Source organism: Pteropus medius, unplaced genomic scaffold (genome assembly GCF_902729225.1).
Source record: "Pteropus medius unplaced genomic scaffold, Ma_sr-lr_union100, whole genome shotgun sequence".
NCBI lineage: Eukaryota > Metazoa > Chordata > Mammalia > Chiroptera > Pteropodidae > Pteropus > Pteropus medius.
Genome location: NW_024354502.1, coordinates 7,547,465 through 7,571,055, shown reverse-complemented (window position 1 = coordinate 7,571,055; position 23,591 = coordinate 7,547,465). Strand labels below are relative to the sequence as shown.

The 23,591-nt window shown below is 41.2% G+C and overlaps 1 protein-coding gene across 7 annotated transcripts in view; it reads right to left on the bottom strand.

The window, feature by feature from the left end:
• SAMD12 (sterile alpha motif domain containing 12) overlaps positions 1-23,591 on the bottom strand; it is a 353,244-nt gene that overhangs the window by 235,989 nt on the left and 93,664 nt on the right. The window lies entirely within an intron of this gene.

Genomic DNA, 23,591 nt, shown 5'->3' with positions numbered 1-23,591 from the left:
GCAATACGTCTTTCATTCTGCCAAGCCCTCCACCAATTCCAAAGCTCCACTACAGACAATTTAGTCCACTGTACGGCTGATATTATCATCACACAAGAACACAAGAGACAAATGGAAATCGCGTGGAAGACCTTCGAGCAGTAGAGGAGACTAAAGATGCTCAGCACTGTTTCCATACCAAGTCAACAAACCTGCACAGGTGGTTTTGGGAACAAGACAATACTAGGCATGTTCTTAAAATGAGTAAAAATAAATACTAAAATATTTCATGCCCTTATTTGCAACCTGACAGCTCCAAATAGCACAGATTTCTGCCAAGAAACCTCGGCGCTCAGAATGTGGCATTTGTTCCTCTAGCTCAAGCGGTTCTCTGCCAGGTCTTGAGCAATGCTCAATGCTTCTCCCCAGCTGCTGGCAACAGTATAAATACCTTCTGGAGAACCTGTCATCGCAGGTTCTCACCCAGACACATCACTTCCTGGCCCTCTCTCATCATTTGGACCAGCTGTAGCCCTGAGGTGGAGCACAGTCCGATTCTGTGGTCTGTTGGATGCCCAATTGATAATGGCCGCTTCATAATCCTCAGGCAGCAACCCTTGCTTATTCTCTGAGACACAGCCATACAGAGTTAGCAACTGATAAAAGAGCCTCTGCTATAATTCAACTCAGAGATATTTAACTCAAATTATTTACTTTTCCTATTTCTCTATGTTGAGCTAGTGTCGTTCTCATTTTTCTAATCTTTCACCTTTAGATGAATGGCTAATGTGATCCTTTTGTTTGGCTATCAGTTGAATGTCTGTAGGTCCCAAGGAACACTGAGAAGAGGACACACACGGGACTTATCCCCAGGTCAACTCTATAACATTGGCCCTAGGGATCTAAAATTCTGTCAGGGAAGCACTAGTGTTACCTACTAGAATGAAGAGATTAAGTCCTGGGCCTTGTAATGCCCGGTAGTGACCTGCCGAGGGACGCAGGGGAGTATGGTGGGAAGTAACGGTGTCTTGGGAAACAGACATAGAAAGCTCTGTACGTTGACTGCCGTCACCATGTGCAGCTTCAGTGTCCTCAGACTGTGAGTCAGACACGATCCTATTTACCAAGTGACGATGAACGGAGATAGCTTTTTAAAAGCACCTGAAAAGGAGTAGTACTCAGTACTTGGTTAGATTAACTCTCAACAATTACCTGATTCTAGAGTAAAAAAGAACCAGACACTATTCTAAGCATAGCATCACACAGATGCAAATTCCTCAAAAACCTGAGAACCTATAAAGAATTAATATATGTTCAATAATATTGCCTGCCTAACCCTGTGCCCCTGGTTCTCAATATGCCTTCATTCATATTCTAGCCACCATCCCATTACTTAAATAGAAATCCTTTTATATCACATTAATTTAATAAGCTGTTTTTTTTAAGGCAGTAAGCTCAACAACTTCCAGAAATTTAATTCCTTTGAGCCTCAGATAACTAGCAGGATGGCTTGGCCGACATATTTTCTTCCAACGGGGTCTTCCTCTTAAAGGACAGGTATCATTCCATTTTCGGCAAGGGCTGGAGGGGAGCCCCGAACACCCAGGCTTAACCACAACACAGGGATGCAGGGAGGAGCCAGCAGGGTTTTGCAAAGAGCAGTCTCATGTCCTTGAGCCACAAAGTAATGAACCTGCTACATAAACCCAAAAAAGGGAGGGAGTATATGTGGATTTTATTTAAAGCATTTAGAAAGCACTTTCCAAGCAGTAACGAATCCTCATGGCAACTCCAAGCAGTACCACAGTTTCATAGTTACAGCAACGGGGGCACAAAGAAGGTGACTTACCTAACATCATCCCGTTTGCAAACAGCGGAACTGGATTCTAGCCCAGGCAGCCTGACCCAGTTAGCCTGCTGCTCCCTTAGCCCCCCCCCGACTCCCCCACACCTCCACTTCAGCCACACGTCTCTTCCTAACGCCCAGACTCGGTCTCTGCTACACAGATCTACTTGTCATGACCCTGACTATTTCTCTTCAGCAGTGACTAGGAGCTCCAGGACCTCATTAGAGAAAAGCTGACACTTCATTATTTGATATTAAGCTACCCGAGCAATGACGATATGTCATAGTTACTCAAGGCCAGTGTCAGCAAATTCCTTTGCCACACCTGGGACATCAATTTCAAGAAAAATAGATGATGGAGATTGTGTTCCCTCTGTCACTTAATGGACAGTTAACAGTCAACGCACTCGCAATCCCTTTGGTCAATGCTGTGCATTGGCTCCCCATTTCTCTCAAAGTAAAAGGCAAGTCCTTACGGTGGCCCACAGGCCTTTCTCTATGTGTCTCTCCACCATTATCTCATTGATCACATCTCCTACGAATGACCGTCAGCTCACTTCCCTCTGAGCACACTGCCTCCCTGCCCTTCCTCTAACTTGCCTGGCACATTGCACCTCAGGACCTTTGCACTAGCTGCTCTCGTCTGGAACGCTCTTCCTTAATATCCTCATAGCTCACTCTTCAAGCATTTCCTCAAATGCTGCCTTCTCTGACCATCATCCCGCCCCCCTGCAAGCTTTCCATTGCTCTTTTCCCCCCATAATACTTATCTCCTTATACGCTTCCTTCTAGAAAATAAGCTCTGTAAAAGCAGATATTTTTGTGATTTGTGTTCGCTGCTGCATCCCTACACACTATCACAGCATCTTACTCTGTAGTCATGCAAATTATCTCCTGCAAACAGTATAAAGGTAGAAGGGAGAGCAGTACAAACCCGATACCAGAGTCATATTTGGATACGAGAGACAAGGTCCTTAAAGAACATCAAGAACATCAAACATACACACACACACACCACCACCACCACCAACGGCGACGACAAATAAAGTTACATACTTTTGGAAACTTCAGCATTAGGTCATTTAAAGAGTTTTTAGGCAAAGAAAAGCAAATAGTTTTCTCTCTGAGACCCCTTTCAGTAGGAGGGGCTGCTGTACTTGATTATTGCTGCCTGTGGAGTTAACCAGCACACAGGCCACGTGTCCTAAGTAAGAAACAGCAGATGAGACAGATTAGAAGGTCACAGACAAGAAAAGTAATCCCCCTGGACTGCATTAAGGGAGGCCTTTAATTCAGGCATTTAACCCCTCAACATTTTCAAATATATCTCACCATGTATCAGGCAGAACGTCAGGACTGTGATGAAAGCATGAAGAGCCAAGTAAATCAATCATTAAATAACACAATGTGTTAAATACAATACTCACAGTACAAACTGTTGCAATAGCCTTCAAGTCCCCCTCACATTGTCTTCGGCCCCCTCCAGAGCAATATCCACAGAAGCAACCAGAATAATTATAAAATGGAAATCAGAAAATGTAACCTTTCACCATCTCACTGACTTCTGTGACACTTCAGGACCCCTCATGCGGCCGACAGGGCTCTGGGTGACGGCCCCCACCCATCACTTCGATCTCACTCTTGGAGCTCTCTTCCAAGTTCACGGGGCTCCAGCTGTGCTGGCCCTCTTCAGTCCCACGAAGGCCCCTGTGTCTCCCTACGGACAACTCCCTCTACCTACTACGGCCTTCCTCGTCTTCTTTCTTTCCCATCGATCTTGGCAGGATGGTTTCTTCTCATCTTTTAAGTTCCAGTTTAAGCATCATTTCCTCAGAGCAGCCCTAACTACACAATTTAAAGTAGATTCCCATTGTTATTCACTCAGGGCATGCTGTTCTTTCCAGCCTTTAAAGTAGCTTGTAATTAAGTAATAAACTATTTGTTTACAACCTCTACGAGCTCCATGAAAACATGGGATGTTTTTAGGTTGACCGCTTGTATACTGAACACCTAGCACTGTTTTTGGCGCAAAGCTAGAGGTTTAAAAAAAATGTTGAATACCTGGCTAGGTGGTTGGCTGAGCAGAAAGGAAGGGAGGGAGGGAGAGGGACAGAGAGAGAACAGGAGAAAAGGAGGAAAGAAAGAAAAAACTAGGTTTCAGGGGAGAAAACGCTAAGAAAAAATGACTAATTCTCCATAGGGATAGACCCTAAACAGGCTTTGCAGAGGAGAGTCATTTTGATCTGTTCTTACAAAGGTGTGAAGTCAAAGACTTAACCAACCCTGTGTTACTGGGGGCACGGGAGGGATTTAAAAGTGGTTGATTGGAATCCACTGCCCTCGGTGATCCTGCGGGCAAGACTGACTTACATGAATGGGGGCAAGACAGAGGCACAATAAAGGGTCCATTAAATATAATAAAGCTCCAAACTACACGGCTTGGGCAATAAATCGCACAGGCAGCCAGGAAGAGGAGACGCAAGAGAAGGTTCCACAGAGGAAGCAGGCTCTTCCTCTGTGTGCCGTGGAAGACACTTGCAGATGTGCTTACTCTGAGCCAAGCAATGCTCCAAGAGCCTTACATATATTATTAATTCACTTAATTTCTCCAACAACCCCATGAGCGTTATTTTTATCTCTATGTTACAAACGAGGCAAGATTACCCAGCTAATTACTAGAAGAGCAGGAATTTAAGTCCAGGCACTCATGCCCCTCAAAGAAGGATGCCCAATGACATTTGTTAAATGACCAGCCATTATTTTCATTCCCCAAAAATGATCGTGAGTAGGCTATCTTCTTAATTCAATAGGTGTAGGATCCCATAGCTTCACAGAAGGAAATAAGCATTTAATGCAAGTCAGACCCTTGATACAGGATTTATACCCACCCTCCAAAAACAAGCACTGTGGTCATTTCAACCTTCTCCCTAGAGTAATGGAGACATTTTGAGGAAAAGATCATTTTTACTTGTCACAACTCACTTCAATTCCAACTTTTACTGAATGGCTGCCAAAAGAAAGAAAATAGGTATATGTTTTCTTGCTTGCTTTAAAGCTGTCCAAGGATCAGTAATTCAGGACACCCACAGAGGTCACCTCACTCTATAATAAAGACATTCTGATACTTTGGCAGCAAAACTCTTCTAGAAGGGATCCGAGAAGGATGTACCTGAAAGCCTGCTCTGCAGTGAATAGAGTTTTCATTGGCTTTTTGAGCATCATTCCCTGGGAAGCCACAATGAAGAGGAAGTAACTACATTTCACATTCAGTGAAACTGGCAATTAGAGGGCAGTGTAGCGAAGTATTTTTAAAGTATCCGATCTTTGCCATCCATCTCAATCTAAAAAAAATTTCAGGTGCAAATATAATCATGCTAGTTTTATGCAGAATATGATGAGCTTCATGAATAAATTATTAGAGAGACACAGAAGAAGTATAAGGGCATTAAACAAAATTATTTAATAAAGCAATAATCATGTCAGAGAGCATATCTGCTATTTGTAACAATCAGGACAATAACTGGGAGTGTTCGAGGTTAAAACGCAAAGCATCAGCAACACCTTAGTAATTCACTGCACTTGACATTTTAAGGAGACTCTATTTTGCATTAACATGTACTTTTTATGACGAAACATACCACTTAGATTTGTAAATCGAAAAAGACTGACATTATAAGAACCTAGTCTTAAATCACTTTCTACATTTATTGCTCTGCTTGTGTCATCTAATGTGGTCATTTACAATTTGCTTTAACAAATAAGACCTTCTGTCAATCACTCAACTCCAGCCATACCGAGACCAAGATTGCCATCTAGTGAATCTCATTACAACATTTTGTTTGTGGCCAACTTTGATTTTCTGTCTCGATAAAATTTGATTACTACGGTTCATATCTAGATCATTAATATTAACAAGTTTCCTAACTACCTAATAATATCTATACATAGCAAAGAAAAATTGCACTCCCAAAGAGCTTACACAATTAAAATAGACAACATTAAAGAAACAAACATGTTTGAGAGCCTTCTAAGGGCAGTTGCTGTGCCAGGATCCTTCACAAACTGTTTTCTGATTTAATTTTAAAAATAACACCATGTTGTCATTCTTACCCCTGCTTCACAAATGACAAAAATGAGGCTTAGAGAGATAGATGGGTCTGCAGAAGGCCACCAAATAGATTCAAAGCCAGATTCATTCATTTAGCAAATATATACTGAGTGCTAATTCTGTCAAGTACTGTTCTCAGTCCTGGAACAGGAAACTAAACACACTGCCTAGCTGCATAGAAGTTCGTTCTGGTGGGGACAGACAGACAGCAACAAGTTAGCGTGCAATATAATTCATACTATGACAAATGCTATGAGGAAAAAGAGAGTAAGGTAAGGAAAAGAAGGTGAAAGTGGGTTGAAGGAGCATGTCTAAGAAGGGAATATGTGAGCAGAGACCTCAGTGAAGCAAGTCACATGGATGAAGAAAGAGCTCATGAGAATATCCAAAGAATGGGTTTAGACGTGTCGGCCAAGTGAACCTCATAACTGATCCATGATATTCTTTCTATTACGAGTAAGTTACGCATGTATCATTGATGGAGCTCTTTGGTTCAGATATTGCTGTCCCCTTACAAAGCAGCACAACTGATTTGTTGAGATCTCCTTGGAAAATCAACAGCTAACATTATCTGAGGAGTCTTACCTCTCTCTGGCTATCAACGTGCTTGTCAACCTTTGAGTGTCCTACTCTCACAAGGGTCAAGAAAAACCTTTGTTTTTGAAGGAGTAATTACAAAACCTGAAGTGTTACTTATTTCTCTCATTTTCTTCTTTGAGTCCTGCATTTAACAAAGGTCTATAGAATGTTTGCTCTGGGCATTGGGAATATGGAGATCAAGGAATCCAGACAATGCTCCTTAGGCCTACAGGACTTTCATTCTACTGCATCTACTCAGTGATCTTTACAGTGGCCCTGGCCTCCCAGCTTAGAATCTGCTCCTGGTTTATCTACAATTGCACCATCACAATCTCGGACTGTGCCTCTATGTGCCCTTTTACCAGCATGATTTCTATGTTACGTTGGTTAACCAAGCACGCAGGATTAGCCATGTGGAGATGGATGGAATGGCTCCATATCAGATAGGACTGGAAGACCTATGGTCCTAAGATAGCTACTAACATTAAGTAAACCAGATGGCCTGGTCTGCAAACACCTCTTTGTCCTGGGACCTCCGTCACCGTATAAATATTTCTGGGAATGGAAACACATTAATTCAATTCACACCAAAGCTGCAATGACTGATCAGATACACTTTTCTCTTCCATGTAGCCAAGGAGGGGATTGAGGAAGGAGGAAGAAAAAGCTAAGTTGACAGACTGGATGAGGAGATGCGGCAGAGAGGGCTAAGGTACCAGAACCGTTTACCCTAACTTATTCTAGGACTCTCCAAAATTAAAAGTTTATGATATGAATTTTCTTTCTTTCCTCCTAATCAATTTTTCTTTTTAAACTTTCTTCTGGGTTATGGTCTTTATGCTATAAAAGTCAGTAGGCAACAGACATATGTACGTATATTTTTTGATATATACATATTGGAAACCAAATAATTATGCCTGAGCTAGCCAATGTTTATGAAATTTTATGGACATCTCCTGAAGCTAGCAGGCATCAATAATTTTGGATTTTCTGTTTTTCTTCTTTAACTAATATTGTTATCATTGCCTAATACTGGTATGGTAAATCCAAACAATTTCCCCATCTTTGAAACGATACCTGTATCACAGAGTCTCCATAGGATGGAATTAAACAGTGCTTTGTCAGTCAATATCCTGGCAGGGAGCACAGAGCACAAAGGAGTAAATAAAAAGAACTTAATAAAGGTAGTTGTGGCAGGCAGAATAATGTCCCCAAAGATGTCCACATTTTAACCCCTAGAATCTGTGACTGTGTCACCCTACATGGCAAAAGGAATTCTGCTAGTCTGATTAAGGTTAAAGACCTTGAGATAAAGACATTATCCTAAATTATCTGCGTGTGCCCAATTAGAAAAATGGAAGAGAGCAGAAGAGGAATCAGAGAGATGTGACCCGAGGACTTGATCTACCGCTGCTGGCTCTGAAAGACGGAGAATGGGGCCAAAAGCCAAGGAATGCAGGCGACCTCTAGAAGCTCGAGAAGTCGAAGAAACAGTCTTTGCTAGAGCTTCCAGAAAGAAATGCAGCCCTACCAACTCCCTGATTTTAGCCCCGTGAGACCTATCCAGACGTCTAACATACAGAACTGTAAGATAATCCATTTGTGTTCTTCGAAGCCACAGAAGCTGTGCGCCTGTGCTGACAACGGCGGGAGGCAGATAACATCTCTCGGCCTGAAACGGAAGGGAACAGAGATGTAGTCTAAGGAGAGGCCCTGGGTGACGGGAGCCATGGCCTTGACTACTAGCACGCAGCCACCGTCAAACCACAGTGCGCACAGCGAGAGGAGGAAGGAGCACTCCATGCTCACTCTCCTCCTGCCCTCCGTCTCCTGCTGGTGCTCCCCGACCGGAAGTCAGAGGGTAAGGGAGTAGGGTGACGTGGTCCTAAGAGGCTCCGAGGAGGACAAAGACGGGTGAGAGTGGATCCAGCGGGGCAAACGGAACACCCAGCACGGTGCACACAAAGACACGTGGTCGTCTTTCCCAGCGAGGCAACCCATCCCACCACCCGGGGATGTCAGCAGCTCTAGGTCTTTGTTATTGTTTTCCTGCTATTTTATGTAACTGTCGTTTTCCAGCTGTTTATGCACATAATAGGAGACTTGAGTGCTAATGTTCTCTGGGAAATGGACCCAATTCAAAAGACTCCAAGCTCTGTGAAAGGGAGTTCAGGGGAAAGCACACTACGCTTAATGAGTGAGCCGACAAGGACCAGGAGAGGCTTGGAGACAATCCAAGTGTGCCCTGGTGTGCATCTAGAATATCTTCGCTTATGTCTGAGTTCCCCTAGATGCGTAAGGTTAAAAGCAGGCAGGCTTTCACTATTCAGACAGAGAGTAACCAACAATGTTGTGGTTTAGCAAAAGGGAGAGTTCTGTCTAGATAGCTCATGTGTCTTTGGAGGACTAAGAGGAGGAAACAAAGTTTTATTGTGCTTTAACTCAATATGCTAAGCACTTTCACGACGATTATATCATTCTAGTTTCCCAAATGACCTTTTCAGGTAGGTATTAATGGTTCCCCCGTCCCTTTAGAGAAGAGGGAAATGAAACCCAGACATGGAAAATAACTTAGTCGGAGCTGGCATGTGATAGAACCAGAATGTGACCTCAGTCCTTCCTATTCCAAGTCCATTTCCTGTCCACGTGGTCCAGCAAAGCCCTAAATCATGGCTTCACGACTTGATAGACCTACTAAATGCTGCAAGGTTTTCTATTCCTGCAATCTGATTAATTTCACTAAGGGGGCTATGCTTAATATAGCCCACTACTACCCTGCAACACCAAGACACTCTCTGCTAAGATCAACAACACAGCTGGTCAATTAAAATGGAAGTAAGCTTACTTTCATAAGCAAGCATGGTGCATGTGCACTATGGCACTGAGTCAAGACAGAAAAAAAAATATCAATATGTAATGTGGATTCACGACCACTATCAACGATGGCCCTTACTCCAAACCCATTTTGTTCCATAGGATATAGTTAATAAGCCATGTATTGTATAAATGCTCCATCCATCCATCCACTCATCCATCCATCCATCCATCCGTTCTATTATTTTTTTTTAAATGACAGAGTGCATGGTCTAAAGTGCTTGAAGATAAGTGCTTTATGTAATATAGCCAACGGAAGTAATGGACAATGCTCCAAGGGGATTTAAAATCACAACACAGAATTTATTTTATTATTATTTTTTACCTTTTTATACAAATAGTACACTGATCTAAGTGTACAATGAAATGATTTTTTACGTATGTATACACCGTGCAAACACGACCTAGATCGAGAAACTTCCATCACCCTAGAGCATTTCCTCTCACAGCCCCTGCCAGACTGCCACACAGCCCCTTCCCCTCCAACCCCTGCCATTCTGGTGCCTCTCTCCATCTCTGCCTTCTCTTGACCTGCACCATCGCTTGACTATCATGAGATGATATAGAATGCACTCTTTTGTGTCTGGCTTCTTTTGCTCAGCACACAGTCAGTGGGATTTATTCATATTGTTACATATATCAGGAGTTCATTCTATTTTTTTTGTGTGTTTTTTAGGAGTTCATTCTTAATGCTGTGTGGAAACTATACCATTGCTGGTTTTAGTTTTTTCCTCCTTCTCCTATTGGTGGACACCTAGGTTGTTTCCAGTGTGTAGCAATTTTGAGTAAAGCTGCTATGACATTCTTGTCCAAGTCTTTGTTTGGACACTGCCTTCATTTCCCTTGAACAAATCCCTAGTTGTGGAACTGGGGAGTCACAGCATAGCTGTTCAACTTACAAAAACAAAAAAACAAAAAAATCTGCTAGTTTTCTGAAGAGGTTGTATCAATTTACACTTTAGCAACAATGTGTGACATTCGGTTGCTCCACATCCTGACCAAACCGTGGTACTGACAGATGTTTTCATTTTAGACATTCTGGTAAGGATGTCGCAGTATCTCATTGTTTTTCATTTGCATTTTTATGATTAGTAAGGATGCTGAATTTTTTTCATGTGTTCTTTGCCATTCCAATAACCCCTTTTGTGAAGTGCCTGTACAAATCTTTCGATCACTTTTAATAGGTGTCTGTATTTTTTCTCATTTACAGAACTTCTTTGTAAACTCTGTATACAAGTCCTTTGCTGGATTTATGTATTGTAAATATCTTCACCTAATCTATGGCTTAGCTCTTCATTCTATTAACTATATCTTTTGATGATCAGAAGTTCTTAATTTTAGTGACATCTAGTCTATTGTTTTTTTTTTTCCTGGTGGTTAGTGCTTTTTGTGTCTTGTTTCAGAAATCTTTGCCCACCCCAAGGTCATGAAGACATTCCTGTGTACAGAACTTCTTAAATGTTCTAGTGGAGGAGACATTCAAATGTCAGCAATTTCAGCCTCTTGCCTCCTACCAAGTTTTCCTCTAAACCAACAAAGACAGATGAGCTTCTTTCCCTTTAAAGATCTCTAGAGAAACCACCTTGACAAATCTCCTTCAGTAATCTGTTCCGGTGCTTTAAAACCCTTCCTATCAGGATGTTTTTTCTTTATATCGACTGGAAATTACAATCTTGTTCATGTGATGGATTTATAATGCCTTTAATCTTCACATTAAAAACTAATTTAAAACATTTTTAGCTCATAATGCCCTTCTGTTCTGAGTACAGTTGTTGTAATGGCTTTTGTTTTATCACATATTTTTTTTTAATGTTAGCTTTTCCCTTTGTTTGATATACTGAAAGGAAATAACATGATTTAATTGTTCAAAACAACGATGTAAATTGTTGGTTATTATTAGGAATATTGAGGTCCTGGTGGACACTGGGGTAGGGGTTAGGAGGGAAAGGAGACAGCTCTGTTCTTCAGAAACATCCTAGGGAATTCAGATTATATGGGCGGAGTGGTCCCTTTGCCACCACCCTGTACAGTGCCTGCCTGTATCCTTGGAGATAGAAAGAGTCTTAATTGAGTAAAATGTGTCAAGTCCTTACTAGCTCTGGGCGTTTTTAAAATAAGGGGTCTGATATTGTTGATGGAGCAAATCATTATCATATGTTAACATTTTACAGCTACTCAAATATGAGAGTCATGCAACTTTCCTTTTTAAGATGCTAATCAACTTTGCTCAAAACAAACGGGAGTGGGGGAAATATGTACTGAGCTTTGGCTCCCGTGTTCTTGGCAATCAGTTTATAACTGTGTTATCATGTCTACCATTTTCCTATACCTTAGAGTAAAAAAGGCCAATGGTATGCCTGTTGATGAAAGACTGCTTCATTTTTATCATCTTCATCCCTAAGAGACAAGGACACAAAAGAGAAAGCAAAATATCTTAGGAAAGTAGATGAAACTTTAAGTTCAGGAATCACAATGAAGTCAGGAAGATCTTTTAAAAATGTAAATCCAGCTGTGTTGGTTAGAGTTAGGGTTAGGCTGACCCAGCAGGAACAAAAAATCCGAAGATACTTGTTCTTTCTTCCCTCTCCTTCTCATAAGTCTGGAGGTTCACAACTCTGGGCTGCTGTGTAAGGTCTTCTCCATGAAGTCCACAAGATAGGACCCTAGGGTGTGGCCAGCATCCTCAAGGTCCAAGGCCGTATCCAAGTTCATGGAAGCAGGAAGGAGCATAAAATGAAGAAGAAGGTGGGCAAATTCCAGTTCTTCCCTAGAGGAGGCTCCCAGAAACTGCCAAAGAATACTTCTATTTCCTCCCCTTGGCCAGAACTTACGCACCTTGAACACAAATAGAGCTGCTAGGAAATAAAGCCGTTACTTGGGGCAGCCATGCTCAGCTAAAAAATTTGTTAATATTAAAGAAAAGAAGAATGAGCACAGTGGGGAAACCTGGCCGGCTCTGCTACACCAGCTAAACCATCCTACAAAGTAAAAACAAACACCATCTTCCTGTTCCCCCAAATATCAAAGCCCTTGAGATAACTTCCAAGATCTTGCACTGTGCGTCTCCTGGCCACCTCTCCAGTGCATCATCTTCTGTCATCCCCCACCCAGCCTCCTCCTCCATGCTTGTCATACTACACTTCTTCAGTTCATTAAAGAAGTGAGGTTTTTTTCCACTTTCCAAGTTCTTAGGAAATCCTTTTCCCTCTTTGCCTCTTGAGCTTTGCTTGAGTCACTCTTCTTCGTCTTTTAAAAGCCCGATTAGATGTCATTTCTCTTGGGACGCTAACTTTCCTGAGTGTTTTTCCCTGCTTTATGGTCCTGTAGCACAATATCATAAGGTTTATTCCACAAGTGACTTTTTAATGTCTTTCCTACTCATTCAACTGAGAAATCTAAGAAAGTAAGGACTTCATATTTTGTTCATCATCACCTACCAGGTATCTAGCACAGTATTTTTATTTTTTAGGTAAAATTTACATGTAGTAAAACGTATACACCTTAAGAATACAATCTGATGAGCTTGAGAAGTGTGTTCGCTCATGTCATCCATACTCCGGTCACATTTGGACATTCCCATCCCCCAAGAAATTCCCTCACGTCCTCTGCCAATCAACTCCTCCACCCTCACTCCTTAGAGTTACTTTATTTTCTACCACCATAGATTGGTTTTGCCTGTTTTCATACTTCATATAAATGAAATCATGTAGTGCATGGGCTTTTGGCTCTGGCTTTTCACTCAACATGCTGTCTACAAGTTTCAATCTTGTTGCTGTGTAAGTAACTGAGCTGTTTACACTGTGGGAATATCCTGAATAAAATTGCTATGAATATTCATGTACAAGGATTTGTGTGCCTGTGTTTCATTTCTCTTGGAACTACCTAGGAGAATTTCTAATTCACTGGGCGAGTATATATTTAACTTTATGTTTACCAGTACGTTTAAGTTTGAGATGCTGCCAACAGCTTTCCAAAAGTGGTTGTACCATTTTACATTCCCACTGTAAGCGTTCTGGATGTCCCACATTCTCACCGACTTGGTGTTGCCAATCTTTTTAAAGTTTCACTTATTCTTGGAGTATGAAGTTGTACCTCACTGTGGTTCTAATTTATATTTCCCAAATGAAACTAAGTATATATTTTACATGATTATTGATCATTTCAATACCTTTTAAAAATAAAATGTCTGTTCGGGTCTTTGCCAATTTAAAAAAGTTGGGCTATTTGTCCTTTTTTATTGATTTGCATGACCTCTTTATATATTCTGAATACAAGTCATTTGTCAGATATATGCATTGCACATATTTCTCTCAGTCTGTGCAAACGGTGTTTAACAATAAGAATTTAATAAATGTATTTTGAGTTAAGTGGAAGGGATGGAAGTTACTTGGGGTTGGAGGCGGGGTGGTGTGAAATTAATTCATTTGGACAAGCTATGCCTCTGCCCAGGCAACTTCCATTTGCTGTCACACTCACTCTGCTCTTCCGATATCTATTCACAGATGACTAATACTTTATATATCTCTTCAGCTACTTCACTTATATTATCACAGTGGGTCCAGCATATCCCTAAGTTATTTGAGAAAAGAAATATATACTTTCCCTTACCTCATTAAAATAACATGATGGTGGACTTACAGAGGAAACTTGAGGAATATTCTGGATTGGTTCTGGTGATTGCTTCAAATCTTAATATGTTCTGATTATGACATATAAACTATATATGAAAGCCAGTGTTCTACTCTTACATTATAAAAATTGATTTATTTGCCAAAAAAAGTAAAACAATGACTTTTGGTTTTTGTACAAATAAAAACTGTATGTATTTAAGGGGTATGGCATGTTTTGATATATGTATATGATTGTGAAATTTGAAATGATTACCAAAATCAAACTAATTAACATAACCATCACATCTCATAGTCATTTTTCGGTGTGTGTGTGTGTGTGTGTGTGTGTGACGAGAACACTTGAGACTTAGCAAATTTCAAGTACACAATACGTTATCACTCACTGTAGTCGCCATGCGGTACATTTGGTCTCCAGGAGTCATTCATCTTGTAACTGTACTCTTGGATCAATATCTCCCCCTTTCCCCGTACCCCGGGCCTCTGGTAACCACCATTCTACTCTGTCACTATGACTTCAACTTTTTTTTTTTAAGATTGCACATAAAACGGAGATCATGCTATAGTGTGTGTGTGTGTGTCTGGCCTATTTCATTTAGCAAAATGTCCTCCAGGTTCATCACGTTGTCACAAATGGCAGGATTTCTTCCTTTTTTTAAAGGAATGATATCTCATTGTGTATGTGTACACGTATACACACATGTGCGTGCCATATTTATCCATTCATATCTACCAACAGACACTTAGGTTGTTTCCACATCATTACTACTGTGAATAATGCTGCAATGAACATGGGAGTACAGATATCTGGTTAAGATACTGATTTTATTTCCTTTGGATATATACCCAGAAGCAGGACCGCTGGAAACTTACTTTCCTATACATATCAAGAACCAGACGAAAGAGTGGTGTGCGTCAAGCCTTATCACACCTTAAAAGCTCCAATCGTAGGGTAGCTTAAGACACTACACAAAATGCAATGTAGTGGAGAAGACATTGTGTATACCGGCATATTAAAAAACAGCCTACGACAGAGGGAAGAAAAATATAAAACCAGAAGACCTGAATAAGTGCAGCTGGAAGGCCTAACGCCAGTGATTTGTTAGAAGGTGATGCAGCTCATGTACTAACCTGAATATTTATACTGACACTGAAGAGTTTGGAAAGTATCATTTTAAGCAGAAAATTAGGAACATTTGCTAACCAGCTGACCAAGTAAGAAAATGAGGTTCTTTGAATACTCCCTCTCCTTCATCCACTTTATCCAGTTCATCACCAAGTGCAGTATGTACTAAATTTCTCTCAAACTGACAACTCTTTTCCACTCCCACTGATACTGCTGTACTTCTGACCCTCATCAGCTCTCACCAGTAGAAGAATAAAAACATTCTTTTAATTTTTAACCTAGTCCCTTGTCACTTATTCCCATTGCTCACGATTCTATTAAACAAAGCCCAAGTCAAATGAAGCTCATCGTCATCTGACAGGTCCCTAAAGGTGAGCACGTCCTAATTCTGGAAACCTGTGAATATGTCACCTTCCATGGCAAAAAGGAATTTGCAGGCACTTTGTGATTAAGGTGAAGGGGAAGATTATCCTGGATTATCCAGGAGGGTCCAATGTCATTGCAAGGGTCCTTTTAAGAAGGAGGCAGGAGTGTCAGAGTAGGAGAGATTGAAGATGCCATACTGCTGGCTTTCAAGATGGTGGAAGGGACCATGAGTTAAGGAATATGTGTCCTTCAGAAGCTGAAGACAAAGAAATAGATTCTGCCCTAGAGCCTTTAGAATAAGTGTAGCTTGGGTAACCCCTTGATTTCAGCCCGTAAGAGTTATTTTGGACTTCTAACCCCCAGAAATCTGAGATAATTAAGTTATTTTAAACCACTACACAGGCATGCATTGTTTTATTGCACTTAGCTTTGTTGAGCTTCACAGATGTTTTGTGTTTTACAAATTGAAGGCAAGACCTCTCGCCAGCAAAAGGATGACGATTTGCTTTATTGCGATACTTTATCGGGATACTTGCTTTACTGTGGAAGTCTGGAACCAAACCCGCGATATCTTCGAGGTACGCCTGCATCTGCGGTAACTTGTTACAGTGGCAACAGGAAACTAATACAACAGCATCACGTGCCTTCACTTTATAAACCCCAGCTGTAGCTATGTGCGACACGTATCATGCAGTTTCATGAAATCTCGTTCAATGCTGTTGCATGTTTGGAGCATAAGGCCTTTGAGGGCAGTCCCTAGAGCCTGCATTCTAGTACGTACTCAAAAATATTTGGCGAATTAATCACGGAAGGACTCCAGGCCTCTACGCATGGTGTTCCTTGGGCTAGAGTGTCTTTCTCTTATACATCTGGTTCATTTCTGCTCGGTCTTCAAATACACAGGCATACCTGAAATAGAATACAGGTTCTGTTGAACCACTGTAATGAAGTGAGCCCATCGCATAAACAAAAGGAACTGGCAGAGTCTTTACTGAGATTGGGGTGAGGTTGGGGGGGTGGGGGAGGGGAGTAGGGGTTGTTTTGCCTTCATTTTCTAAAAAATGCAATACCTGGGAAGTGCAGTAAAGTGAAGTACAACAAAACAAGGTGTGCCCGCCGGAATTGCTGAGTCTTCTATTGTTCTCCAGCACCATTCCTTTCTTCACGCCATAACTATTTGCGTGCACGTCTGACTACGCTACAAGTTTGCGAGGGCAAAACCATTTCCTTCCTCCAAGTGCTCAGCATGTCTAACACAGAGCATGGCCTAACGCATGCCCGATGGGAGAATGCCGTCCACATACCCCACATCGTGGACGGTGAGAACAAGGGTTCCGCAGTCCTGCAATCTCCCATCGGGGTCATACTGGCGAGTTACATAACTTCCCCAGGCTCAGAAGCCCTATCTATAGGTTGGGGATATGATATTATGTACAATATGGAGCTGCTTTAAGAATCACAGGAGAAAGGGCCATGAAAGCACATGCACATGTGTCTGACACAGTACGTTTCAAGTAAACGTCATTAGACATTTTGTCACTAGCAAAAGATATTAAAGAATACAGGGTGAGTTTGTTTTGTCCTTTAGGCTCCACATGTAAGTGAGGTCATATTTTGACGGTTGCCAAATGGGAGGGGGAATGGGGAAGGTGGATGAAATAGGGGAAAGGATTAAGAAGTACAAATTGGTAATTACAAAATAGTCATGGGGATGTAAAGTACAGCATAAAGAAAACAGTAATATTGTAATAACTATTGCACAGTGTCGCGTGGGTATTAGATTTATCAGGGTGATCACTTCATAAGTTATATAACTGTCTAATCACTATGTTGTACACTTGAAACTAATATAATATTGTATGTCAACTATAATTGAAAAACAAACAAAATTTTTTTAAAGGAAAAAAAATAGGGAATGCAGGGCAAGCTAGGGTAATAATATATCAAATGGGAGAACCAAATGTGTCAACGGAGGTCATCAATTTGTCACGAGATGTATGTGCCCCTATGAACACAGGCTGACTTGGCTCTCGGGCATCAAGCAACCCACAGCATGTGAGTCTCAGAACCCCAAATTCCAAGGTTTTGGGGAAGTGTAACATCATGACGTTCATGTTCTCTCTCAATCTAAAAAAAAACAGTTCCAAATAAATTTATTCTGTGAAACACTTCTCCCAAGCTCAGCTAGGTGTGATTTTTACATGATCACTTTGGCTAATAAATATGTATACAGTGACCAGATGAAAACTAGTTAACCAATTCTGACACTGATAGTAAGATAATTCATCTTTAAAAACTTGTAGGCATTTCTGACCATGTATTTACCTAGTCTCTTTATCTCTTTATAATGGTTAAGAGAATGGAAACTGGATCCAGCTGCCTGGTTGGACTCTGTAGTCACTGACACTTAAATTCTCTATGTCACGGTGTCCTCATCGGTAAAAGAGAGATAACAATAGCGTTGACCTTTCAGGGTTTTAGTAAGAATTACATGAGGTAATAAATACAAAGCATATAGGAAAATGCCTCATACATTTAGGTGCTCATTAAATGTCAGCTATTACTATTATTAATTATGTTTTGAAATAACACAACTCCTAATATCAAGGGTATCTTATAGGCCATCTACTTTGGACTTAAGAGAATAGAAAAGTTTTATAAGAATCAAAGCATTTGGGAATACGTATTTACTAAAAAAAAAACAGGATGAATTTTTGAGGCTCGATACACTTAATCACAGATTTAAAAGTTTTTAGATATTTTAAGTGGTTGAACTCAAGAAATCTGATAAGAAATACTAATGAACTATGAAATGTTAGAGGAGACATCAATTAAACTTAAAGACCAAAATGGAATTTTCAAAGGCAGAAACAGACGGAGAATATGAAAGAAAGTCACAAAGCAGGGAGAATGAAACGACACAGGACTAATTAAATACAAGAACTGGAAGCGAGTGATGAGCGAACGGAACCGAGGTGGAGAATGTGCTAGAACGAAGTGAACACAGACACCACAATCGGCCCAGCTTCTGCCTTCAGCTGAGAGAAAGTTACTCTCGCTTTTAAAGAAAGGTGTTTGGCAATCCATTGAATGTTTCACTGACCGCCCATTCACAGGAAGTCTCTGTTTAAGGATTCTGTTTACACCGAATCCTTAAGGCTTATCAGTATGGTACATAAAAGATGGAGAAGAATAAGATAGTGTTTTCAATGAAACATAAAAAACTTAACACACTAATCTATTTTACTTAAGGTCTGCTAGCTTGGTGTGTTATGCCTGTAACATGTCACCTCACAGCAGTCCTAAGAGTATATGGGTAGCTCCAGGCGAATCACCAAGTCAAGCTGGGGAATCCCGGCTCTGAATTTCTGATCGCTTCACTTCGTTCTTTTCTTCTTTCTCCAAAACACTTCTGGTGCTGTTTAGTGGCAACACAGATATCCTGCCCAAACTAAATTCCTGGGAACAGGAAGGTGTTCACACCTAGAGTTCCCACGGCTTGTGGTACCCGACATAAAAACTACAGAAACTAACATAGAAACAGAAATGATATTGCTAAGACAAGTCTTGATATAATACATATCCATAGGGTTTACTTTAAAATAAAAGTATATGTTCATCCATTCACTCAACAAATACAGACAGGGAACCAAAGAGGAATAAGGTATATTGGTAGAGACGGTCAGTATAACTATGGGGAAGTAGACACAGCACTTTCCTTCTGAGATTACAGTCTTGTCCTATGTTGTGCTTCAGGAATAGGCTTGATCACACTGCCAAGCTCATTTCATAACCCTTCACTCTCCAATGGACATGTGCTGGCTTCTGTATATAAGGATTTGCTGGAGGCTGCCCCTGTCAGGACAGGCCAGGATATGCTGCAATAACAACTCCCAAATCTGAGTGACTTAACAATGAAAGTTTACTTCCTGCCTACACTGTACGTTCAATACGGGTGCTCAACTTATCTTAGTTATTCAGAGACCCAAGCCGACAGAGGCCTCACTCTGACATGGCTTCCACGATGGCCACACACAGAGGAAGGGACCAGTTGGTCTAAAACTTGTAATTAAACGGTCCAGCCCGAAAGGGACATTTATCACCTCCACTCACATCTCCTGGGCCAGAACCACTCAACCGGGTGGAGACCAGAAAGTTCACTCTTCCACAAACCCAGAAGGAGAGGGGGATCAAATACTAACTACAACTAGTGAGTACCACAGCGGTTTCCTATGAGGAATAAGAGAAAGTGTGGAAATACGGAATGGACAGCTTACTTCATCTATCCCTAGCTCCATGTGCCCGCAAAGTCACTCGACCTCCCCAAGCTAACGTCGGATGGTGATCATCTTTTTCCCGCCTACCTCAGATGGCAGATCTACAGCTTCAACGAAGCAACAGTATATAAAAACGCGCACTGAAAGTCTAACGTGTTCTAGGAATGTAAAAGAATGTTGACCACAAGCTGCAAGCGTTCAAGGGAGGACCTAGCTGGCCAGTGCTAGGGAGAAGCTGGTTAACACTGGAGGCTTCCAAAAGCGCAGTGTGGATAAAAGCTCAGATAATCTGCGGATCTTGCCCACAGACTCTAGGACTAGTCAATTGAAGGCTGAGAGCCTCAAACACTTCTCCCTTAAGGTAATTAAAAATAAAAGGGTGTTGAACTCTTGGAGCTCTGAGTCTCCCTTAAAGAATCAAGGTTGTAGCCAGCATCCAGGGATGACTGCCTTTGATGTGCTCCATGGCGTCATGCTCGTACAAACCACTGCCCTTCGATGCCGTCTCTCCTCACACGCTTCCTCTCCGTGCACATCAGAGTGGACGCTGATCTGGGCCCCAGGCCTTTCACGCCTCTGCGTTGGGTGCTGTCCTCACAGCCCCTCCTCCAGCTTTTCCTTCCACATCAGTCTTTCTCCAATGTGATCAGAACGATGCCTGGGACCCAGGCAGGGGCTGCTTTCTGCAAACCCGCTCCTAATGCTTTTAGCTAAAACCAATGGTTCCTTCCTCTGTAGTGAGAATACAATTATTTTACCTTGTTTTCATATTTATTTTGTTCTCTTGGATTACAGTTATCGATATTCTTGTCTCTCTCATTCTGTTAGAGAATGCTAGAGGGCAGAGAGCGTGTCTGATTACTTACCTCATTGTCCATCTCTGTCAAGCATGGTGGTCTGTATAAAAGGCACCAACAGATGTGGGATAGATGGAGTGCCTCTCTAGCCACATTCCCTGTCATTTCCATTTTCTCCTGTCCTTCTCAAGTGGTTCCAGATTAATTAGTATTTGGTACTTTAGAGACAATCTAGTGTGATCTCTTTTTCTCAACGTGAACCCTCCCTTTACCCAATCTCTCTTCACCCAGACTTTAAAAACTGTCATTTTTATATCCTATTGACTAGTATCTTGCTTTCTACAAAACTAGCTGGTCAGCACAACTGTCTGGGAAACTTTTTAAAATACATACTAATTTCTCATCCCCATGATGCTATTAAAGCATCATTTTGTGGATGTGGCCTGGGAATCTATCCAGCTTGGGCAATGGCCTTCTAAGTGACATCTGGAAAGCACCTTTACGACACCTATTCCTGGGTTTTATTAGCAGAGGCTTTTGCTGTTCAGTCCAGTGCAGTACTTCTCAAACCAACATGTACCTGAATCACCTGGGGGTATTATTAAAATGCAGACTCTGACTCAGCAGGTCTAGGTCTGGGCTGGGGTCCAAGTTTATGGATTTCTAACAGACCTCCAGGCCATTGGTGCACAGACCACACTTTGAATGGTAGAACCACACTTTTAACTGTTTTGTTAGTTTGCGCATTAGGAGGCTATTTTTAAGCAACATCTTCCAGGGGTCTCTTATATAGACAAAAGCAATATCTGATTAGCTTGAATGTACAAACATAAGTTCAAATTTGTAACATCTCTAATTATAAAGTCAGCCAATGCAAACAACCGGTGAGGTTGTTTTGAGGAATGCAAGATTGGAAATCATGGGTTAGGAAGACAAATGAATATGAGCATTAGCACTTATTTTTGCATGTCTGGATGAATGTACTGACGCTTAGAGACAAAAATAAACCATAATTTCCAACTACTTCGCAGCGTGCCTTACAATCTTAGGTTAGATGTCGTGAAACAGAAATGACAGAAAAAGCTTTTCTCTAATCGCCTGTGTAAAAGTTAGGGCAAGTTAAATGGTCCTTAAATATGTTAAATATTTCCTTAAATGCGTTTCTGACTCTAATGCACTGTCTCTGGTGTATCCAAGTCAGGCACACACTTAAGGACATGTTTGATTAAAGTTTTCAGTGAATAAAAATGTGTGCAAAACTAAATTCAAAGGAAATATCTGTTGAAATCTTGAGCCACCTCTGCAATTTTGATGAAGACATCTTTAAAAACCACACCTTGAACCTAATAAGTAGATTGCGTAGGCTCTTCTAGCTCTGAGTTATGAGCTACACAGAGGATAATTGTGAAAATAGGGGAGGGGTTAACATACCGCCACGGAAGAGTCTCTCGAAAGACGAAGTGGGAGAGTAGCATCTTTGTCCAATTCTCTATGGCAGGCCACATACAAGGGCTTGGTTTCCAGGAAGTTTCAGGATTAGGATTTTATCCACTCTCTTATTGAAGTTCATGCCAAAACAATACATTTGTCAGGATAAGCCACTACTACGGCAAGCACTATAAATAACCACACGGAGCAGAGAATGCCTGTGTGCATGTGAGGCAGAGATATTAAAAGCATCAAGGTAACAATTTCGTATAATCAATGGATGGTTGCGCCTCAATATTAAAGATCTTGGTAGCTTTTAATGACGAAAAAATTATGCAAACATTAAAAAACAATTTTATATAATTATTTGGAGTTTGCTTTCATTTTACAAACAACAATTTAAAATAAATCCATTAATGCTGTCTGTAGGGATTTCTTGCAAGTAAAAGGAAACATATCGTACGTTGCAGTTTGATTTAATACTAGAAATTAAGCTCTCCTACCAGTAGTGCATTATGAAAAGAAATTAAGAGAATTAAGTGATTATTTCTGAGGCTGGGACTGGGTCTTTAATGGGGAAGGTTCTTTCCTGGAAAGGTATTGGAGTCATCTATTCATTTAACAAACAATTATAAAGAGAGTAACTATGCTCAGGGCACCCTTCTCAACAACCAACAGGACTCCTAAGGTTCATCCTACCAAGTCCTGCTTACGACACTCTAGAAAACTTCCAATAAGGCCAAAATTTATCCTTAAGGCATAAGAGACCACAGAGAGTTGGCCATTTGTTTCAAAATGATGTTGCCTTCATCACTTCTGAGGAAACTGAGGAGAAAGACAAAACTCTAAGGCTAAACATGCAAATAAGAAGCCAAGCGCCACCTGGTGGTGGGAGGTGGAATCACAACACTGCTGCCACCTGCTTCCGCCTCTCATTCTCACATCAATCTTCATTGATAACCACCACCTCTTTCTCTGCCCCAAGTAAAATCCAATTAAAATAAATAACTAAAGCAGAACTGAAAGAAGAATTCATCTTATCACAAAATGGTTGCCTGCGGTCATTTTTTAGAGCGTGAGAGGAGCAGTAAGTAACACTAATTTTGCAAGTTGGCCATCCTGGGTAAAGGTCATACCCCAAACCTTATTTAATTGTCATTTGGGGGTATCTCAAAGCCTAAGTCCTCAAAAACAGCTGCTTAGACGAGCCATACTCTAGAAATAGGCTGTGCCACGCAATTTTCTTAACTAAGCCCCATCTCCATCTAACGCCTAAATCAGCCATGCCCTAAGCCCTTATTCTCCCGTCCACTCCTGTCAGCATAATATGAAATTTATATTCACTATACTTTCACTTACATCCTGAGACCACAGCTGAGGGGGAAGGAAAGGTCAGTATCTGCAAAGCAGTCCTGTACTAGCCTCTTTAGCCTAGCAAAACAACACAGTCCTGTCTAAGGTCAGTCTCTCCCAGACCAGGCATGACAGAGAGGCCCAGAGAAGAGTGACACATTTATAATAATGCACAGATTCTCTTTGCTGAGTAGATACTTAGTGCCATGTTTGTCTAACCCTCAAAACAA